A 22,142-nucleotide genomic window follows, 5' to 3' on the forward strand; every position below is an offset into this window, starting at 1 on the left:
CTATTCCCAGCCAAAGAAGTTTTTTTTCCAAGACAAAGAATTTACACTCTTAATAGAAGAGACAGAAAAAAGATTATTTAGAAGTAACATAGGATCAATGAGTCAGCGTACAATTAGATGTATAGACAAAAGTGCTGAGTGGATTCATTCAAATTGATTCATTCATTAAATCGTATTTATTAATCCGATTAATAAATAGTGCAGAGATCTGTACTAATCACTTGGAAAAGTATAAATAAATAAAAGCCAGTGTGCTAGAGATAGAGATTTGAGGGGGTTTGAACTCTATAGGGTTTGGGGAATCCTTCTGGTAGGGATTTTGTCTTCTAAATCTGTTGCATTCTTCGAAGGGCTTTCTTCAGAGATTTGCTTTAAATAAATACGATTGATTGTTCGATTGATTCCTCCCCCAATTTTTACAGAGACAACGGCCAAACCAGATTTCCTGCCCCTTGTATGTGGCCTGCTGGGTACAATGGTTGGCCAGGCAGACCTAGTCCACCCCCCTGCATTCAGGCAGACCTGGCCGCTAACTATCCCAGTCTTACACAGGATGAAGCCTTCAGGATCTCAGTATCATCCAATTGATCATAACCTTCAAGAGAAATGTTCTTACACTTCGGAGGAATCAATCGCTGAAATTTATAACCCCATCTCAATGTGATCAAGTGTTCTCAGTGTGCACGATGCTAATTGAATGGCTTGCAAACGAGGTAGTAATGGGTTAATGTTGGATTGTTCTGAAAAAAAAAATTAGAACTGAGCCTCCCACTTGGAGACCAAGACCGTGGAGACAAAAGCCCTTCAAATATGGCTGTAATTTTCAGGAGTGTTTTGAGCAAGCACTGGTATTGCAAAAACACCTTTAATGTGTGTATCTGTGTTTTGAAGAGGGTGGGTGAGTAAGTGTGACTATTGCATTTCCTACAGAGTGAGTGACCTGAGTGTTTAATCTCTAAATGGCGTGAGTACTTGGATAGTGAACAGTTATTCAAGGAATTGGTAGAAATTTAAATTTTATCAGCATTAACTCATTTTGTGTTTTAAAGATAGTGTAAAAATTGGATTTATTTGTAACATTAGTTTTTCACCACATGTCTGCTGTGTGACCTTGGGCAAGTCTCTGAGCCTCAGTTCCCTCATCTATAAAATGGGGATTAAGACTGTGAGCCCTACATGGGACAACCTGATCACCTTGTATCCCCCCAGCGCTTAGAACAGTGCTTTGCACATAGTAAGTGCTTAACAAATGCCATCACTATTGTGAGAAGCAGCGTGGCTCAGTGGAAAGAGCATGGACTTTGGAGTCAGGTCATGGGTTCGAATCCCAGCTCCGCCACATGTCAGCTGTGTGACATTGGGCAAGCCACTTAACTTCTCTGGGCCTCAGTTCCCTCATCTGTAAAATGGGGATTAAGTCTGTGAACCCCAGCGTGGGACAACCTGATCACCTTGTATCCCCCCAGTGCTTAGAACAGTGCTTTGCACATAGTAACAAATTCCATCATTATTATTATTATTTTTCTAATTCTGACATAAGCCTAAAGCTCAGAAAGCAACAGAAATCTATCAAAATTCGATGTATTCCACAAGAAAAGCACTCTGACTTTTTCTGAGTGGGTGGAGGGGAGAGAAAGCAACTTTTTGTCAGTCTTTTGTACTTCAGCAGCTGGATTCATTGCTGCCATGGTAACAGACCACATGATGAGGTGTATTAGATTGCTGTGTTTTCAGCTCAAGGGGGAGAATGAACACAGCTTTTTACTGAAGTTAAAGGTTACTTAAGGAGCGTTTTCTGCAGAAATGCGTAAGGTCAAACGCTATACTTTCCGGCACATGCTGTGCTCAGAAAGAAGGATTAGGGGCATGTTGGCGTATTAAACAGGTAAGGGTCATTTGCATTTATTAAACTGAAGACTTCTTTTCTCTACCTCATCTGTATAACTTTAAAAAAAAAACCTTTAGAAATAAATACATCATCATTTTTTCAGGAATCCTCATTTTTTCAGGAATCCTACAAGGATTTAACTTATTTGAATATATTTGAGTTGTGGAGTATTACTAATAAAGGAGCTAGAAAAGAAACTACCAGTATTTTGGTGATTTGCCCTCAAATCAGTGCAAAATTGTGGTGTTTCATTACTTGCATTTTATCTCAGGATAAGAAAAAACATTTTTAATGGTACGCAGCACAGCATGTTTCAAAACCACCTTTAGAAAACTAAGCTTTAATTGTAACATTATGACTGTCTCTTGCCATTGTTCTATAGCCCATACTTCAATACAAACATTTTGTTTTCATTTTCAATTTGGTACAGGTTATTATTAAGTTTAGCCAGCCACTTTAATTTCCTTTACTTCCTCGGAACTAACAGTGCTTTTAGATATAGTTTTAACCTTCAGAGTGTGTGAAAATGGAAATTGGAAGATATAGAATTGAACATGAAATGCTCCCTCCTGCTACCTAGACGCTTGTGGAAACAATTAATAATGGCATTGGAGTAACCTATTCCCAGGGTAAAAAGCGCTCCATTCATGTGTTGTTTACACTGACTTCCTATGAATTTGCCTCAAAGGGGAAGGCATCCAGGTAGCGTTTTTTTGTTTGTTTTTTAGCAAAGAATACAATCAATTATTTAAAAGACCCATGTCGATATACCCTTTTTTGTAATTCAGTTTGTAATGTGGTTGCCCACCAGTTCCCTGAATTTATTTCTGATAGAATTTTCTCATCTCAGAGTCCAAAACGGTGGAGGCAGGGACACTGTTTCCCCAAGTTACTTTCTTTTAATCTGAAGACACCGATCATTATGTCACGCTGGGGTTTTTTTCCCCAACCCTTTAATTAAAAAATAACATTTGCGATTGTGTTTGAGGGCAGTATAAGTTGAATGCTTTGAGGAAGGGGAATCGTCTCTAAAAGACTTAGCAAAACATGCTTTGAAGATAAACAAGCCCAATTGGGTTAGATCATTGAGCAGGGTTGGTGCTAACAGTCCCTAGATGTCTTCCCTTCAACCAGAGATCTTCAATACAGAGCCACTTATAAGTCTCCTCCGTCCAGAGGGTTCCCAGGAGGTTGAGTTTATTGGGACCATCCCGGAGACTAAATGGGCAACTTTAATCCCGTTCGAGTCTTCCCGAACAACCGTGGCAGCTTTATTGTTGACTTGGCCCTCTCCAGGCCAAGCCCCCCAAGCCCCTTGACTTTCCCGTACTCAGGGGATGTGATGCGGAAATACCCTATGATCCAACTGGGGAGAACTGGTTTTATACAAGGCTGGCAGGGAGAAGGGCAGAATTAAAATCAGAAGGCCAAATATACTGTCCTGTGGTACACAGGAGATCTCCCTGCCAAAGCAGACAGTCAGCTGTGTCTATTGAGTCCTTAATATGGGCAGAACACTGTACTAAGCGCTTGGGAGAGTATAATATAATAATGTAACAGGCACATTCTCTGCGCCCACAGTACACCCACCCAGTCTGGTTAATAAGATGTCCCTATTTACCCGTGATGCCTACTTTCATTGCAGACGTCACCTCAACTGAGAGGGCACAGGAGATGGAAGCTCTGTTCAAAACAGATCAGTCCTATGCCTTCCAGAAAGACTGATGACCTTAAGAATAGGAACTGAATTGGCTGCAAAGGTAAATAAATCGCCTTCCTAGTGCCCGGGCAATAGAACATCCTGCTGAAGTCAAAATGAAAATCTTATCTCATAAAAAGATCGATTACAGGATACACTATGTACAAATAACTGTATTTGGTATCTGAAGGTCTTCATGGTTTTAAGAACCATGAAAGATGATCTGTAATCTTTCATCCTCGTCCCCCTCTCCATTCCCCCCATCTTACCTCCTTCCCTTCCCCACAGCACCTGTATATATGTATATATGGTTGTACATATTTATTACTCTATTTATTTATTTATTTATTTTACTTGTACATATCTATCCTATTTTATTTTGTTAGTATGTTTGGTTTTGTTCTCTGTCTCCCCCTTTTAGACTGTGAGCCCACTGTTGGGTAGGGACTGTCTCTATATGTTGCCAATTTGTACTTCCCAAGCGCTTAGTACAGTGCTCTGCACATAGTAAGCACTCAATAAATACGATTGATGATGATGATTGATGATTTCCTCCAAGAGGCCTTCCCTGATTAAGCCCTCTTTTCCCTAGCGTGCTCTCCCTTCTGCGTTGTGTATGCACTTCAATCTGTGACCCCTGTTTTTTTGTTACTCGCCTCAACCTCGCAGCACCTATGCACAAATCTTTAAATTATATATTACAAATTACTTGTATTAATGTCTATCTTCCCTTTTAGACTAAACTTGATATGGCCAGGGAATGTGGCTGCTAATTCTGTTGTATTGTTCTCTCCCTTGTACTTAGTACAGTGCTGTGCACGTAATTAGGGCTCAGTAAATGTGTTTGATGCTGTAGTCACTTGCTGAAGCAAGTTGTATATTGGGAACCATGTTATTTAGTTAGAAATAATTAAAAACCCCTTTCACAGGGGTTCACCTATACTTGTTAAGCAAAAAAAAAAAAGACTTCAATGTGCTGTGTAATTATTGAGGAGAATTCTTTTTATGTCAGCTTGACTGGAAAAATTCCTGCCAGTATGACTAAAATATCCAGCATTAGGCATTCCTTTGAAGTGGTAGATTGATGATGAGATTTAAAAAAGTCACTTTTTCCCCTGAAATCTCCAGTTCCTAAGCAGCCAAAACCCATTCTTTGCATTGCTAGGTGACGTTGCAGAATTGTACTTTCCAAGCGCTTAGTACAGTGCTCTGCACACAATAAGTGCTCAATAAATATGAATGAATGAATGAATGAATAAATACGAATGAATGAATAAATGAATAGATGTGGTGGTTAGACTCTGAAGAGAATCTGATCTGGATGCTTGTCCCTAGAGTCCACCTTGGAAAGCAAGGTCAGCCCTGTGTCTGTTGAGCTCACCATTATCTCTGCTGATTATGGTCAGTCTCAGGTGGAAGAAAGGTATATATGTATATATGTTTGTACATATATGTATATATGTTTGTACATATTTATTACTCTATTTATTTTTTTATTTTACTTGTACATATCTATTCTATTTATTTTATTTTGTTAGTGTGTTTGGTTTTGTTCTCTGTCTCCCCCTTTTAGACTGTGAGCCCACTGTTGGGTAGGGACTGTCGCTATACGTTGCCAACTTGGACTTCCCAAGCGCTTAGTACAGTGCTCTGCACACAGTAAGCGCTCAATAAATACGATTGATGATGATGATGATGAAGAAAGGTGACCCTGAAGTTGAGAATCATCGTTATCATTCTAAAAAAAGGAAACCAGAGGGAACAAGATTTCCTCCCCAATTTCACTTATTTTGACTTGATAATAAGGATGGAATTTCCTGTCAGGAACAACGGATGGGCCGCAGGCCCGGACTTCAGGACTGAGAAGCTGCTCAAAGAAATAGGTTATGGCATTAGCAGTTTTTGTATTCTCTCTCTGTCTCTCTCTGTCTCTCTCATCCCTTATCAGTCAGGCTTCCTCTGGATCCCAGAGTGTAACAAGCCAATAGGCACGCAAGCAACGGTGCAGCATATTGGGAAGCACAAATATGGTCTTTGCCCATATTAGCCAGTAGTGGTAGGAGTAGAATTATCAATCAATCAATCGTATTTATTGAGCACTTACTGTGTGCAGAGCACTGTATTAAGCACTTGGGAAGTACAGGAATTAGAACCCAGATCTCCTGATTCACAGAGCAATGTTTTATTCCCTGGATGGACAGCAGGGCTCTGGGCTCTTAGTATAGCAAGTTGAATATTTCCTTCTATAAACCTATGAATGTAAGATAATTTACCCACCTTCTCCTACATGTCTACACTTTAGCCTTCCTTGTCTAGAATAAGCAGGGCATTCTTATGCAGGAATGCTCCTTACTGATGTTCTGTTACTTCTGTTAATAAGCCGAGGGGTAAGCACCCAGTAGCCAGGAGGCCTTCCCAGACTGAGCCCCTTCCTTCCTCTCCCCCTCATCCCCCTCTCCATCCCCACCATCTTACCTCCTTCCCTTCCCCACAGCACCTGTATATATGTTTGTACATATTTATTACTCTATTTATTTATTTATTTTACTTGTACATATCTATTCTATTTATTTTATTTTGTTAGTATGTTTGGTTTTGTTCTCTGTCTCCCTCTTTTAGACTGTGAGCCCACTGTTGGGTAGGGACTGTCTCTATATGTTGCCAATTTGTACTTCCCAAGCGCTTAGTACAGTGCTCTGCACATAGTAAGCGCTCAATAAATACGATTGATGATGATGATGATTTGGTAGAGGTTCACAGAAACAGCGGAAAGGCAAATACCTACGCTCGGAAAGGCTAATAGGAGGGAGGAGTAATTTTAAAGAGCTGAACCTCTGTAAAGAGTATTTGCTCTAGGTACACAATATGAGAACAGACAAGACAAGGTACTTGCTATTTCAGTTGGACAGCTTGAAATAAAGGCCTCTTAGGATGTGAATAAGCCAGGTACCATATCTTGGATTAACACAATTTCGACCGGGGGGGGGGGGGGGGGGGGGGGAAGAGGGAGAGGGAAGCAGCTTGCCTATTGGAAAGACCACAGGTCTGAAGTCATAGGTCCTGGGTTCAAATTCCAGCTCTGACACTTGTCTGCTGTGTGACCTTGGACAAGTCACTTAACTTCTCCCTGCCTCAGTTCCCTCATCTGTAAAACGGGGACAAAGGCTGTACCTGTGTCCATCTTGATTTGGCTTATGCTGTCGAGTCGTTTCCGAACCATAGTGACTCCATGGACACATCTCTCCCGGAATGCCCCACTTTCCGTCTGCAATCATTCTGCTGGTGTATCCATAGCGTTTTCTTGGTGAAAACATAGTAATGGCTTACTATTGCCTTCTTCCACACAGTAAACTTGACTTGACTCACCCATGACTCTCTGTCATGCCACTGCTGCCCAGCACAGGTGAGTTTTGACTTGTAGTAGATTACCTTCAATTCATTAGCCACTACCCAAGCTAGGAATGAAATGGGTATGCCTCTGCTTGACTGTCCCTCCTGCAACCCTGACTGGTAGAGTACTGGAAACTCTGTAGGTACCTTCCTGAAAGGGGAAGCTTGTATCTATCCTAGGGCGCAGTACAGTGTCTGATACATAGGAAGCATTTAATACCATTAACATATATGTGTGTACACACACACACACATAAATGACTATATATATACACATATATATATACCCAGACGCTGGTGGAAACAATTAATAATAGCATTGGAGTAACCTATTCCCAGGGTAAAAAGCACTCCATTCATGTGTTGTTTACACTGACTTCCTATAGAATTTGCCTCAAAGGGGAAGGCATCCAGGTAGCGTTTTTTTTTTTTGTTTGTTTTTAGCAAAGAATGCAATCAATTATTTAGAAGACCCATGTTGTTATATATATAGTCAACCTAGTGCTTATAGAGGTAAAAAGGGGTCACATTGGCTAGTATTGCAGGTATTTGCAATTACTCATTTCACATCTAAGATACTTTCGTTAGGAAGCAAAAGTCTACAAACCAGTTAACAACCTTCCCTTCCTTCTTTTCTCCTTTTCTGATTGAAGGGCAGAAGAAAAGTTGGCAGATCAAACTATAGAATCCCTTTCTGGGAAATGCAGTGAAATAGGACTTAGGTTAAGGATTGCTAAGTGAGGTCAGGAGTGTTTTTGCTTCTCAGCAGTGGTGAAAAGGGTGAAGCAGAACGATGAATTGTTGCATCGGCTAGATTTCAGGCCTTGAGTACCCTTTTTAAATGACACTGAGTTTAGTTATTCCTCGGATAGTTCTGATCCCAATGGACATGCATACCCTATTTCAGGTGTGATGGAGTAAGGGTAAAAGATCTGTTAGCATGGGAAATGGGGCTCTTATTAGCCAGAATTCCATCCTTATATTCTCCTCTGAATTAGTGTAACCCTGTACTCAGCTTAAACCTCCTATTAATCAAATTTCCCCTTCAAGCAAGAACAAACTAAAGAGGAATATGTGTTGCCTTCTGGGTTTGTGCCCAGTTGAGAGATCAGGTGGAGGGGAAAGAGGCTTAAGATTCCCAGAGCCGTTGGCCCTGGAGCTCTGAACAGCTGAGGGGGATAGTGGCCAGGTTGGAGAAGCACTTTAAAATCTAGAATCCTGCATCCCACTTATCTTTGAGTTGGCTCTTGTGCTTCCCTCCCTTTTCTGTTCACTAGTCGTTTTAGTTTCAACTCTATCACCTACAGCATTCACAAAAGATCCGGATCTCCATTTTGGTTCATTCTTACCAGCGAGGAAAGATGTAGTACGTTTGTTTAAAATGCACTGAAGAAGTGCAAAATATGATTTTATTTTCTTATCCTTTGGGTAACATTTAGAATCACTGAAAAAATGAGACAGTGTGGTTTAGTGGAAAGAGCGTGGGACTGGGTGTCAGGAGACCTGGGTTCTATCCAGAGAAGCAGCATAGCTCAGCGGAAAGAGCACGGGCTTTGGAGTCAGAGGTCAGGGGTTCGAATCCCAGCTCCGCCACATGTCTGCTGTGTGATCTTGGGCAAGTCACTTAACCTCTCTGAGCCTCAGTTACCTCATTTGTAAAATGGGGATTACGATAGTAAGCCCCACGTGGGGCAACTTGATCACCTTGTATCCCCCCCCAGTGCTTAGAACAGTGCTTTGCACATAGTAAGCGCTTAACAAATGCCATGATTATTATTATTATTATCCCAGCTCTGCCACCAGAGCTGCCATGGCCTTATCTGTAAAGTGGAAATAAGATACATACCTTTCCTCTCTCTCTAATTGTGAGCTCCATTTGGGAGGGAGACTTTGTCTAATGAGATTGCCTTGTATCTTCCTCAGCACTTAGCATAAAGTAAGCATTTAATAAATGCCTTTGAGAAGCAGCATGGCATAGTGATTAGAGCCCAGGCCTGGAAGTCAGAATAACCTGGCTTCTAATCTCGGCTCCGTCACTTGTCTGCCGTGTGACCTTGAGCAAGTCAGTTCACTTCTCTGTGCCTCACTTACCTCACCTGCAAAATGGGGATGAGAATGTGAGCCCCAGGTGAAAAAGGGACTTATCAGGCAGAAACTCCTCACTCTCGGCTTCAAGGCTGTCCATCACCTCGCCCCATCCTACCTCACCTCCCTTCTCTCCTTCTCCAGCCCAGCCCGCACACTCCGCTCCTCTGCCGCTAACCTCCTCACTGTGCCTCGTTGTTGCCTGTCCCACCGTCGACCCCCGGCCCACGTCCTCCCCCTGGCCTGCAATGCCCTCCCTCCGCACATCCGCCAAGCTAGCTCTCTTCCTCCCTTCAAAGCCCTACTGAGAGCTCACCTCCTCCAGGAGGCCTTCCCAGGCTGACCCCCCTCCTACCTCTCCCCCTCCTCCCCCTTCCCATCCCCCCCGCCTTGCCTCCTTCCCCTTCCCACAGCACCTGTATATATGTTTGTACATATTTATTACTCTATATGTTTATTTTACTTGTATATATTTATTCTATTTTATTTTGTTAATATGTTTTGTTTTGTTGTCTGTCTCCCCCTTCTAGACTGTGAGCCCGCTGTTGGGTAGGGACCGTCTCTATATGTCGCCAACTTGTACTTCCCAAGCACTTAGTACAGTGCTCTGCACACAGAAAGCATTCAATAAATATGATTGAATGGATGAATGAATGAAAAAGAGACTGTGTCCAACCCGATTTACTTGTATCTACCCCTGTGTGTAGTACAGTCCCTAGCACATAGTAAGCGCTTAACAAATACCACAATTATTATTATTATTACAGTTAATTATGGCTGAAGGTGTGGTTGAGCCATGTAGTACTATTGAGCAATAGTATCCTTTGAGCCATGCACTACTTACCGTACTAAGTCCTTGGCACATAGTAAGCGCTTAACAAATACCACAATTATTATTATTATTATTATTAATAATAATAATAATAATAATAATAATAATAATAATAATAATGGCTGAGGATGTGGTTGAGCCATCCAGTACTATTGAGTAATAGTATCCTGGAGCCATGCAATACTGTTGAGCAATCTCCCTAGAGGTAACCTGAAATGAGCCATTAGTGAATATATTTGCATGTCTTCAAAGCCTGTTTTGAGGAGCACATCAGTAATCTCTTTAGCTCAAATGTTACCCTTTCCTAGGTTTCAATTCCCTGAAGGTAACTAAAGGTTTTGGAAATGGAGATATAAATGTTACTACCCATCCCCAAGTGTCTATTATAAAGATATTCATGGAATTCCTTGCTTATCCAACAGGCTACTAATAGTAACTACTCATAAAATTCAGTCTTGGCTACGGGAGGGAGAGTTAAGCAAAGGCAAAGCCATACCATTCGTATCTTGGGCAGTGGTTAGCAAGTGGAAGGCAATCTGCTACAAGTCAAAACTCACCTGTGCTGGGCAGCAGCGGCACGGGAGAGTCTCGAAGGTGGAGACTCAAGTTTACTGTGCCGAAGAAGTCAATGGTAAACCATTTCCATATTTTGACCAAGAAAACCCTATGGTTACACTACCAAACGATTGTCGATGGAGGTGGAGGATTCTGCGAGAACGTCCATGGAGTCGCTATGGGTCAGAGACGACTGGACAGCGTAAAACGAGACTCATCAAATTATTATATCAATAATAGCTTTGATTGTGATTATTTGTGTGTAGCCTGGAAATAACCTAATTTTTAACTAGGCCATAATCCCCATTGTTGATTGCTCAGAATGTTCTGCAGCGACTATATAAAGATGATTTTTTGGGGGGTTCTCTTTCACTGTTTCATTCATTCATTGTTGTATTTATTGAATGCCTACTGTTTGCAAAGCACTGCACTAAGCACTTGGGAGAGTAAAATATAACAACAAACAGACACATTCCTGCCCACAGTGAGCTCACAGTCTAGAGGGGGAGACAGGCATTAATATAAATGAATAGATTAATGAATTACAGATATATAAAGATATTTTCATATGTGCTATGGGGATGGGAGGGAGGATGAATGAAGCAGCAAGTAAGAGCGGTGCAGAAGGGATTGGGAGAAGAGGAGAGGAGGGTTTAGTCAGGGAAGGCTTCTTGGAGGAGATGTGCCTTCAGTAAGGTTTTGAAGTGGGGGAGAGCAATTGTCTGTATGACATGAGGGCGTTCCAGGCAAGAGATGGGATATGGGCGAGAGGTTGGCAGCGAGATGGACGAGATTGAGGTAAAGTGAGAAGGTTAGCTTTAGAGGAATGAAGTGTGCAGGCTGGGTAGTAGTAGGAAAGTAGCGAGGTGAGGTACGAGGGGGCAAGGTGATTAAGTGCTTTAAAGCCAGTGGTCTTTTAGGATTTTCCCTACAGCTGTCAGGAAAGCCCTCCAAAAAGATAAGCTTTCATAACTATAGTCTTTGAGTCTCCCGTCTTCAGCCATCAGCTGAGTAAGCACCATCTCATCTGGGGATGAGACTCCCTAATGAACAGCTTAGCTAGTCCTCCAAACCTATTGGTAAATGTAATACTGCCTGGGGAATCCCACGTGCCTCTTGTCGGTAGATTTTTCTAACAGGAGAGAGTTTATGATGGTGAGCCTTTTGCTATTCTATTGTTGTGTACCTTCATAATACTAGTTTTCTTGAGATGTGGATTATTTTAAGGTGTCAGAAGTCTGTGAGGGGGTGTGAGGAAATCATCTAAAATACTCACTTTGGTCTCAGGCCTCTGGGGTATTGACATAGCACTGTGAGTGCTATTGACACCTGGACTTCTCTTTTAACCTGGGTGTACAAATAAAACTACAGTCTGGATTCTGCCAGTCAGAAAAGATATCACGTTGCTCCCGTGGTTGTTAATGGGGTCAGCATCCTACTGAAACGTTCATATTAGGAAATTCTTGGAGGAAACTGTTTTCTTAGCTACATCCCAGTTTCTTTGTGGGATGAAAGAGGCGACCTTACAATGTAAATGCTCAGAGAATAGGAACACGCAGTGGTTCATTCAGAAGTACTCCCAGACAACCATTGCCTATTGTCTAGACCCAGCAGAAACAATGCAGTCGTAGGCTGCCCTGATGGAAATAATGAGTCAGTGACCATTGATGTCCGGGGCAGTGAGGAGAAAGGAAGGCATAATTATAATTCAATGGCGAGAGTTCAGTTTGGGGGTTGAGGTAGGTGACTTTAGGGAGGGAAGTGTCATCAAAGTGTGTGGGTTTGGGGCAGGCAGAGGCCCCGTATGTAGGGTGCTTGTCTAATGCCATTTTGCATCACTGTTTTGCTGATGGGTGAGTTACGTTTGCCTCATCTTGTAGTTTTTACACACAACAATAAGGAAATTTTCTCCTCCAATTTTCTGGCAATCACCGTTCTTAGTAGTTGGCTATTTTGAATTGTACGGCAGCATTCAACACTACAGCCTGTCACCTCTTGGACTCACCCCAATCCCCCTTTTCCCCTCCCCACCCTAGGGTCCTTAGTTTCCTTAGATGGGATTCAGTGACGGTGCCTCTTCAGAGAGCGGAGGAAGGGGCAAGGAAGTGAAGGCATCTGGGTAATTAGCAGTAATTATGGGGCAACCAGCAGTCAGCACAGGAGGAGAGGACTTGCTCCAGCTGGGTTTTCAACAAAACCATAACATGACCCCTTTCCCCACCCCGCCTTAGGTCCCTCCCCTGGTAAGGGTACCTCCTCTTCACTTCAGGTCCTACCACAGGAACATTCATTTTGCTTAGACAGGCTATAAAGAGAAATCTGTATTCATAACAGCAATCAATTCTTCCCTCTATTTAAAATTGGATTTTTCCTCCAATTTTTTCAGGTGGCCCCAAAAATTGATCTGGTGTGTACAAATCAGGCCTATTTTTAGAGCCTGTCTCTTTGTCTAAAATCCACTAAGTCCTCAGGTCGGAATGGATTTTCCTGTTATCCTAGAATGGCTGGTTTGTGGTTGCTTTGATGAGGATAGTGATGAGGATGATGGCATCTCCCGTAGTAAACAGTGGAGGGACTTTGATCCAGTTGGGAATACTCTGGGACCGTGAAGAAATCGACAATGAGGTTAGTGGACCAGCGCCTGCTGGGGTTAGCCGTGTGTAGGAGAAACGGCCTCTCTGACAAGGTCGAAAGTTGTGATTGTCAGTCCCCAGTAGCAGGCTTTTACGAATCCACGTCGCATTGGTTAGGGCTTCTTTGCATTGTACTTCCCAAGCACTTAGTACAGTGCTCTGCACGCAGTAAGCGCTCAATAAATGCAATTGAATGAATGAATGAATTAGGATGCTCTGCACATCTGAAGGTACAGGAAGAAGCCCATGGAGGCCTGTCCAAAGGTGTGAGGGTGGGGTTAGGCAGGGCTCGGGAACACATATAGCCCACAGGATGCACCGCCTCCTGTTCGAGCATATGGTTGGTTGCTCCTTCCACACATCGAAGGACTCAGCTTCATGCCATAAACTTAGGCAAAAGGGAAGCATATGTCCTGAGGAATAGAAAGCTTCTCCCATAGTCCCTTCTCGTTTTGCTTCTACATCTAGGTATTGTCAGGGGCCTGGGGAAAATGGAGCCTTGAGGCAATTTTTACCATTTTTGTTCTTGCTTGGGTGCCATCGTTTTTCATCTAGGGGTTACATTAATATGAAAGAGATAAGCTTGGGGTTTGCAACAATCCCAACTAATTGTTTTTCAGGCTTACTAAGCTTAATTATGGCCAAAAAAATATAGCTTGTCTGATGTTGACTGGCTAATATGTCAGAAGCGAGTGTATTCCATGAGATTTTTGGGTTTTTTTTTTTTCCCAGTCTGCCTTCAGGTCTCCTGCTTATACAGCCCTTCTGGAAAATCACACCACCTCCAGGAGGCCTTCCCTGATTAATTTCTAACATCCACAGTTTGCCGTCCCACTCAACTCCTGTAAGTTAGCCCTTTCACACCTCTTGAGTACTTAAAATAGTCTTAATCCTCCACCCCATAGTACTTATATACATGCTTTAAATACTTTATTGAGACTGTGAGCCTCATGTGGGACTGGGACTGTGTCCAACCCGATCTGCTTGTATCCACCTCACTGCTTAGTACAGCACATAGTAAGTGCTTAACAAATACCACAGTTACTACTTTCTACTACACCCTGCTCTGCACACAGTAGACAGTAGGCACTATTAATTGACCAAAGTCGCAGAAAAGAATATAAACTCAATCTGAGACCAAGCACACACAAAAATGGAGAATGAGAAATCCACAGTGATGAGTGTTTGTGTCCTGCAAGAGATGGGGCTTGTAGGTTTGGCAGCTTGAAGCCAACCGAGGGGCCTTCAGAAGGACCTGGGGTTAGCTACAGCTGCTGAGAAGATGAGGAATAACTGTGAGTGGAGTTTTAAATCCACCCAGCTTTTGTTCCATTCCCCTTTTTGTCCCCTGGTCTCGATCCTATCCGGGCCAGCGTCTCTCCCCACAGTTCCAAGAAATCACTCCAAAAATAAATTCTGGCTTTTGCTTTAACCAGGACACTGTGTCCCCAGTCTTCTGTTCAAAGCCTGCAGGAGGAACAAAGAGCTCTCCAACACATCCACAAGCACAACAAATGCAAATTCCAGGATTGTACCCTAGCTAGAGTTCCTGTGCTTGGCAGCACGGCAGAGTTTTTATCTGAGCTTTAGAGAGCTGCGGACAAGTAGTGGGAAACGAGGGTGCAGAATTTCCGTGGGAGCAGAGGGGACAAATAGCCTGCTCAAATCAGGGGTTCTGGGGTCAGGGAAGTGTGATTTTCAGGGAGTCCATGGATTTACTGAGGTTGCTCGTTTGGTGACACTTCTCTACCCTTTTGGGCAAAAATTCTAAGCTGGAAAGGAGTATGTTGCCAACTTGTACTTCCCAAGCGCTTAGTACAGTGCTCTGCACACAGTAAGCGCTCAATAAATACGATTGATTGATTGAGTAGGAGACCCCTTCTCTGCTTCCTCCTCCTCTCTCTTCACTCAGCTTAAGGTTGGTGTTCCACTACTTCTGCTCTGTTTTATCTGCCAGCAGTTGTAGATGAACCGGAGAATTAGGGAGCGAGAGTCCTGCCAGGAATCCATTTCTCCTCTCCCACCTCCTCCTCCCTCCAGATAACTGTGGCACTTTTTAAGTGCTTACGGTGTGCCAAGCACTGAACTAAACACTGGGGTAAATACAGATAGGTTGGACACAGTCCCTGTCCCACTCAGAGCTCCCAGTGTAAGTGGGAGGGAGAACTAGTATTTGAAACCCCACTCTACATATGAGGAGACCGAGGCACAGAGAAATTGTGACTTGCCCAAGGTCACACAGCAGGCAGGTGGAAGAGCCAATATAAGAACCCAGGTCCTGTGATTCCCAGGCCCTTGCTCTTTCCACTAGGCCACGATGTTTCTCTCTTTCTTCTTCTCTCCCAGAGATAGATCTCTGCTGTTCCTCGGTGCCCCATCTAGCCCTATAAAGGTCTCTGGTCTTGGGGCTTCCCATTCATAATAATAATAATCATTGTGGTATTTGTTAAGCACTTATTATGTGCCAGACACTGTACTAAGCTCTGGGTGGATATAAGCAAATTGGATTGGACACAGTTCCTGTCCCATGAGGGGCTCACAGTTTCAATCCCCATTTTAAAGGTAAGGTAACTGAGGCTTAGAGAAGTGAAGCGACTTGTCCAAGTCCACACAGCAGGCCCAACTTGTACTACCCAAGCGCTTAGTACAGTGCTCTGCACACAGTAAGCACTCAGTAAATACGATTGAATGAATGAATGAATGAATGAATGAAAGTGGTGGAGCAGGATTAGAACCCATGACCTTCTGACTCCCAAGCTTGTGCTCGATCCACTACGCCATGCTGCTTCCTTAGAATCTCAGTTGTCTTTCTGGTCCTCCTTGAGAGAAACCGGGATTTGACACTAAGAGACTACCTGAGTGGAAGTAGAAGTAGGGGAAAGACTTGCTTTTTGCCCCCTTGGCCTGTAGTTTGTGGAAGTGGTGAATGGATACAAGTCCATTGTGGTGTCCAGCTTTCTCCATGGCTGTTAGACTTGGAACTACTAGAGAAGGCACCTTCAGAACAGTTTTAATAGCCCTTCCTCTGGACCACAGAAGGTAGATCTCACCTTGGTATGATCTCTGATGTCACCCTAAAACCACGCTGTGTTTTGCAGTTTTCAGAGAGCCATGTTGGCCTTTTAAATTATTTTTTTCTGTCTCATTATCCTAGCATTGTTGGGCAGTGTATTTCCTAGGTAACAGAATTTGATGACAGCTTTCTTTGTTGTTGATGAAAACCCTTGGATGTTTATAGGATTCTCTGAGTGGGGACTTGTGTCATTTCTAATTTCTGTATTCTTATGATCAGTCCATAGCACTGTCCCCACATCTAACCTGTAAGCTCCTTGTGAGCGGGGAATGTGTCTTCCAACTTTGTTGCACTGTATTTTCCCAAGCACTTAGTGCTGTAAAAATGAGGATTGAGACTGTGAGCCCTATGTGGGACAGGGACTGTGTTCAACCTGAATTTTTTTTTTATTGTTTTTTATGGTATTGTCAAACAGGGTGCTGTATTAAGTGCTGGAGTAGATAGAAGATAATCAGGTTGGACACACAATCCCCATCCCACAAGGGGCTCACAGCAGTCTCTATACTGCTCGTTATGGGCAAGAAATGTGTCTGCTAATTCTGTTGTACTCTCCCAAGGGCTTTGTACAGGCTCTGCACATAATAAGCGTTCAATAAATGCCACCGATGGATTGATTGATTAGGTAGCTGAGGCATGGAGAAGTCAAATGTCTTGCCAAAGATCACACAGCAGACAGGTGGTGGAGCTGACATTAGAATCCAAGTCCTCTGATTCCCAGGCCTGTGCTCTGTCCATTAGACCACTACGCCTCCCCAGAGCTTTGTAGAGTGTCTGGCACATAGTAAGCACTTAACAAATACCATAAAAAAGAAAAGAGAGAGAGAGGGAGGGAGGGAGGGAGAGAGTGTGAGGAGCCTGAGAAGATCCAGGTAGCAGAAGGTCGATGATGCTTTTCAGTATCCATTCCGAAAGACTCTGGCTAGAACCTTTCCAGCAGTGGGGTTTTACATTGACTCATCTTTAGGATTTGAATGCGCTTTCTGATTTGTATGTTTATGTTAACACAAATCTTTATGTTGCCGATTTGTGCTTTCAAAGCGCTTGGTACAGTGCTCTGCAGACAGTAAGCACTCAATAAATACAATTGAATTGATATCTTCGTTTTATAATAATAATAATGGCATTTATTAAATGCTTACTGTGTGTAAAGCACTGTTCTAAGCGCTGGGGAGGTTACAAGGTGATCAGGTTGTCCCACGTGGGGCTCACAGTCTTAATCCTCATTTTACAGTTGAGGTAACTGAGGCACAGAGAAGTTAAGTGACTTGCCCAGAGCCGCACAGCTGACAAGTGGCGGAGCTGGGATTTGAACCCCTGACCTCGGACTCCGAAGCCCGTGCTCTTTCTACTGAACCACGCTGTTTTATGGCTAACACTTGGAAGGTCCGGAGTCAGAATCTTCAGCAGGATGTAAACGAAGTCACAGTGTTGTTCTGACGATACGTTGTGAAACAAGAAAGCTTCTGTGCGTGCTTAGTGAGCCTGGGAAAAGCCATATATGATATCACCAAAGACAGAGGTAGTTAAGATGCATTGATATCCTCAGTCATCATCATCACCATCATCATCAGTGGTATTCATAGAATAGTTACTACGTGCAGAGCACTGAACTGAGTGCTTGGGAGAGTACAGTGCAACAGGTCGTAGGCACGCTCCCTCCTCACAACAAGCTTACAGCCTAGGAAGGGACACAGACATTAGATAAATAATGTATTAGATAATTTAATAATATCTAATAATTGGATAAATAAATAATACGACACCCTTAAGAAGGGTAGAAACATAAAATTAAGGAGGAATGATTAAAGAGAAACTTAAGTAGCCACAAACAGCACTAAATTGCTTCCTAGTGTAAACTGAGGTGTCTTCACTAAATTTGCTAAGAATCTGCTTTGCCTTTTGGTGTGAAATATTTCACTAAAAACCCTTCATCACCGTTTCTGTTAGTTCTCTTGGAACACTGTAACAGTTGACTGTATAAACTTCCTCTTTCTTCCATGCATTTGCTAATTTCACAGCAAATCTCTCGATTGACTTTATTAGGTAGATATGGATGTGAGTCAAAAAGAGCAACTTTACAGATGTTTCACTGACAAGAAAAGACCATGAGATTCTATTCTTCTGTGGCAGACTATTGATAGCATTAGCAGAAATTTAAAAGGACACCCCTGAAGAGAAGCGGTGTGTTCCTTTTGTTCATCGTTTGAGTCGTGTACACTTACCCCTTCCTGGTTTAAGTTGCCAGGTACGTGAAGTGTTTTCTCAAAGTTTTCGTGTGTGTTGGCATCGCAGGTGATGAAGTCCAAAGAAGCATTGAGAAACATGGTGACCCATCCACAGTTCAGAGCTGGGCTTATTGCAGAAAGCTTTAATAAGTTTTCCAAAGAAAAATAAAGTAATTGAATTGAAGTTTTGTGACACCACCAAAACAGGTCTAGGAAGAAACAATAACATTATGGCAGTTGCAGCTTGTGAAGTTGGATTTTCATCCTTTGAGGAGAATATTTATGAGAAAAATAGGGATCATATTACATTTAGGGTCAGAAAAGAGACTACAGCTTTCTGTCCACTAACCTTGTAGTATTCTTTTGAATCCTCCCTTCACAAGTACCACATTTTCAGAAAAATGTGTGCGTAACCCTGAGATTGAGGCTTATGTAGAAAATCAACCTTACTGGGATGCCATTTGAAGGGCTCATTAGCTTGGCAGTGTCCTTTTAATAACGCCACAGGCTATTATTACTAGACCAGAGAGAGTAATAATTCAAGCTAAAAGCTTTTACGGGCAAACCAGGGACTTATCAGCTAGCTTGGAAGAGCTCCCACACCATGATGCTCCTGCAGAGTGGGTGAATGTCGTTAATCTATCACCCACTGTTCCTTCTTGGGGACCCTGGGATGTGGCCATCTTTGTGGGAGGTCTTGCTCAGGAAAATGGGTTGCAGACTGAAAAGGGACCATGGTCAGGAGAGATGCTTCCATCGATCGGGAACCTGTTGGGGCCAGACCTTCTGATGACAGCTGGGACTGGACTCAAAGCCAAACCCTTATCAGACAACCCATTTAATCGGAAGGAGTTAGTATCAAATGACCAGAAGCAGAGGTTCCCAAATGGATGCAACTAACAGTGAAAGCAATTCTAGGATAAATAAGCAAGGCTCCCACGTAGCCCTATTATCCTCAGGACTGATTAATCAGTTACTTCGTAACAACTCTGCAACTAGCCGCTCGCCAGTTTTAGGCACCCTTATGGGATGAGACAGGTACTAACTGTCCCGGAGCTACCTTGGATAACCTCTTAGTTCCTTATGTTATCTAACTCAGCCTGACACAGGATTCCTGCCTTTGGCAGCCCCCTCTTACTTTCCCTCATTATGGACTATCTATCCTCAAGCCCCGCATGTCAGGGAGCCCAATCTAAGCCTTCTTAGAGAAGCAGCGTGGCTCAGTGGAAAGAGCCTGGGCTTTGGAGTCAGAGGTCAGGGGTTCAAATCCCGGCTCTGCCAGTTGTCAGCTGTGTGACTTTGGGCAAGTCACTTCACTTCTCTGTGCCTCAGTTCCCTCATCTGTAAAATGGGGATGAAGACTGTGAGCTCCCCCGTGGGACAACCTGATCACCTTGTATTCCCCCAGCGCTTAGAACAGTGCCTTGCACATAGTAAGTGCTTAACAAATACCATTATTATTATCATCAATCGTATTTATTGAGCGCTTACTATGTGCAGAGCACTGTACTAAGCGCTTAGCACTATTATTATTATTGTTATTATTATTATTATTATTATTATTATTCTTAATTTGAGGAGCACTCCTAAATTCCATCCAGGCCTGGACCTGAGTATCCAAGGCCAGCCCAGATTGGATACGGTTACGTCCCGTCCCCTCGCCTGTCTCCCAAACCTCTGACACCAACAGGATACTTTCAGGAGATATTTGCTGTGGATTACAAGCTTCTTGAAGGCGGGGATCCCATCCTCTTACTCTTTCGTACTATCCCCAGTACTCAGTCGAATGATCGGCACTCAATACATGCTCAGTAAATACCACTGGATGATGGACTAGATTAGCCCTGTTTTCCAAAACCCCTTTGGAAAAGGCAACCACGACCCCTTGACTGAAGAGGATGCTTTTAAAGTCCCAACAGAAAACACTCTGGCCCGGAGCAGTTTCTCCCATTTAAAGGAGAGCCTGGCCAGTCGGACCTCCCCTCATCACCAGATTCCTTCTCCTGAAGCTGGAGAACATGGTGGGCGAGCGACCCGTCCTAAAAAGAGAAGCAGCGTGGCTCAGTGGAAAGAGCATGGGCTTGATGAGTCAGAGATCATAGGTTCTAATCCCGGGTCCACCACTTGACAGCTCTGTGACTTTGGGGAAGTCACCTAACTTTTCTGTGCCTCAGTTACCTCATCTGTAAAATGGGGATTAAGATTATGAGCCCCACATGGGACAACCTGCTTACCTTGTATCTACCCCAGCGCTTAGAACAGTGTTTGGCGCTTAGTAAGCACTTAACAAATACTATCATTATCGTTATTAATAATAATAATAACTTCCTGTTCGTTCAGTGACCAGCCACAAGCAGCGCTTTTGGTGGCATTGGCTTGCTTTAATCTCGAATTTCTAGAATGTATGTAGTTTCTACATGCTTGAGGTTGTCCCTTGACTATCTCATTTTTAAGAATGTAAATCATGTTAAAGGTGTTAAATTTACACAAAATTCACCAAGTGTGCAGTCCTTAATCTTGTCATGAGATGTCAGTTTCCTCTGAGTGTACACAAAATCTTGTTGATTATGAATCACCCAATTTTGAGAGCATAAATTTTATCAGACTGAATGTAAAAAATGTGTCAAGCATGAAGGAAGCCTTTAAATGTAAGAACACAGAGAAACAGCCTGGCTTAGTGGATAGAGCACAGGCCCGGGAGTCAGAAGAACTTGGGTTCTAATCCCTGCTTTGCCCCTGTCTTCTGTGTGACCACGGGCAAGTCATTTCACTCCTCTGTGCATCAGTTACCTCATCTGTAAAATGGGGATTAAGATTGTGAGCCCCATGTGGGACATGGACGGTATCCAATTTGATTAGCTTGAATGTACCCCAGTGCTTAGTACAGAGCCAGGCACATAGTAACCACTTAACAAGTATAATACTGACAAAGCAGTTCATAATCATTCACATATGAAGTCATGCCACTAAAGAGCAGTTCTCTGCATATAGCAAGACTGGAAATACCTGGCTACTGCAGTTCTGATGATGCTTGTAGCCTGTAGAATCGGGAAAGTTTTTTCAGAAGACCAGACTAGTATTGTAAACCTAGGATCAGGGTCCCAGATTGCTATTCTGACATGGCTGTGAAAAATAAATTAAACAAGACTGATTCTGTTCTTCAGCTCTGGCAATAGGCAATCGACCGGGCAGAGGGCCTCCTTAACTCCACCACAGCCAGCCAGATCATCTTGGAGCAAACAAATGTCCTTAATAATTTCCAGTGCCCAGATTTACTGCTAGTGTCACATGCTGTTGTGAGGTTTAAAAGAACGTGTAAAAACCATGGTGCTTTTCCTTAACCTATCACTTGGTGAAAATATTGTTGAATGGACATCTGTGGTCTCAAACCACACTGCAAATCTGGCTTATTATTGCTTGCAGGGGGACCATCTTGGGGCTCCTTGTTGTTCCAGCCAGAACTGCTCTTCTTCCAAGTAGCCAATTCCTTCCAAATGTGGTGGCCGCAGCCTCCTTCTGGCTCCTGCTCAAGGGGGAGATTGAACTTTTTTAAAAAAATGTCATTAAGTGCTTACTATGAACCCGACACTGTACTGAACACTGGGGTAGATACAAGCTTATCAGGTTGGATACAGTCCGTGTCCCACGTGCGGCTCACAGTCCTAATCCCCATGTTCCAGATGAGGTAAGTGAGGCACAGAGAAGTGAAGTGGCTTGCCTAAGGTCACACCCCAGGCAAGTGGTGGAGTGGGATTAGAACCC

At 43.1% G+C, this 22,142-nt stretch overlaps 1 protein-coding gene across 25 annotated transcripts in view; it reads left to right on the forward strand.

Annotated features, from left to right (window-relative positions):
- DTNA (dystrobrevin alpha) overlaps nucleotides 1–22,142 on the forward strand; it is a 321,656-nt gene that overhangs the window by 163,826 nt on the left and 135,688 nt on the right. The window contains exons 1-2 of one of the 25 annotated variants that reach the window (XM_038766542.1): nucleotides 1,768–1,885; nucleotides 3,534–3,648. The exons of 21 other annotated variants lie outside the window; for them this stretch is intronic. The gene's annotated coding sequence lies outside the window, so the exon portion shown is untranslated. Of the gene's footprint in view, nucleotides 1–1,767; nucleotides 1,886–3,533; nucleotides 3,649–13,907; nucleotides 13,927–22,142 lie in introns of those variants that run through there. 3 more of the 25 variants (XM_038766543.1, XM_038766545.1, XM_038766546.1) reach the window with 3 other exon arrangements.

This window comes from Tachyglossus aculeatus, chromosome 25 (assembly GCF_015852505.1).
Source record: "Tachyglossus aculeatus isolate mTacAcu1 chromosome 25, mTacAcu1.pri, whole genome shotgun sequence".
Lineage (NCBI taxonomy): Eukaryota > Metazoa > Chordata > Mammalia > Monotremata > Tachyglossidae > Tachyglossus > Tachyglossus aculeatus.